The sequence below is a fragment of the Cyprinus carpio genome, chromosome A12, assembly GCF_018340385.1.
Source record: "Cyprinus carpio isolate SPL01 chromosome A12, ASM1834038v1, whole genome shotgun sequence".
NCBI classification, from domain to species: domain Eukaryota; kingdom Metazoa; phylum Chordata; class Actinopteri; order Cypriniformes; family Cyprinidae; genus Cyprinus; species Cyprinus carpio.
The window spans coordinates 7,643,314-7,644,509 of record NC_056583.1 but is presented as its reverse complement, the minus strand read 5'-3'; the positions used below and the strand labels follow the sequence as shown (position 1 = coordinate 7,644,509).

The 1,196-nt window shown below is 40.9% G+C and overlaps 1 long non-coding RNA gene across 1 annotated transcript; it reads left to right on the top strand.

Annotated features, from left to right (window-relative positions):
- The first annotated feature begins 262 nt into the window (after positions 1 to 262).
- Positions 263 to 962, top strand: LOC122147103. The gene is made up of 2 exons (XR_006161418.1): positions 263 to 397; positions 691 to 962. It is a non-coding gene; the product is annotated as an uncharacterized LOC122147103 (long non-coding RNA).
- Positions 963 to 1,196: the final 234 nt, after the last annotated feature.

Genomic DNA, 1,196 nt, shown 5'->3' with positions numbered 1-1,196 from the left:
CATGATAGCATGATTGCATATCAAGGTATAACGCAATAATCTACCAATTGAGCTACACGAAATGCAAATCACAGTGCAAATAAAAGAGTGCAAAACATTAATATGAAAACGACCTTTTGCCGATAGGGGCGCAATTGTAGTATACGCTCTGATGGGTCGTATTTCAGGGATTTGGACAAACGACCTATACGAGCGTATTAGTTGGAGGACAGGTTGATTTAAACACACCTGATTCAACTCATCAGCTCATTAGTGAAGACTCCAAGACCTCAAATATGTGTGTCAGATAAGAGAGACACCAAAAGCGTGCAGTGTTGGGGGTTCTCCAGGACCAGGTTTGGGAACCACTGGCTTAAAGGAATGCGGGCAGATCAACTTTCACTCCATTTCCCCATAGGTAAGACATATAATGCTCATAAAAATGGACTCTTCCCCATTTACTCATAGAAAACCTCCTATGCATGAGCATGCCTATCTCCAGGACATTATGTGTATGATTATTACTTTTTTGTATATTGTCTTTTGTATTGTATACTCTTGTATTGTATACTTAACTCCGAAAATTTAAGTTACCATTGGCTCACCGACCCCCTGGAGGTGTGACCTCAGTAGAAGTTAAAAGGCCTCACATCAGTGACCTCTCTTTTCTCTTCTTTGGTGCACTTACCTTCTTGCCTCTCGGACATCTAGTCTGACCCCGTCCCGTGGGGTTTCCCCCAGACTGGCAGGACATCAAAGTTGCAGCAAACCATGTTTCAACTTTTCATCTGGGAGAGAACTATCCCCGCCACCACTGAGACAGATTAAGATCGTTGGAGTTCATCACTCTTCAAGCCCGGAAGAGCGCAACTGCAACAAGACTATCATCTGAGACTGCATCTAGATACTCATTCAGTGGCCAAGACAATGCAAGTTTCGTACATTTAACTTATCGAAATGAAAAGACCCTGTTGTAAAACGGCGCTGATGGTTTCACTGACTCCTTTTCATAGCTTCATTCCCTGTTACTTTAACGGTTTCATTCATTCAGTCTCATTTGCCCTTCCTGTATGTGTGATAGTATGTTTGTTAAACTAGTTGTGTGTTAGTGTTTAGTAAATAAAACTTTTAAATAATAAGTTATTTTTTGTGGCCACAAAAATATAATTTCGGTAACACTTTAGCATAGGGACCAATTCTCACTATTAACTAGTTGC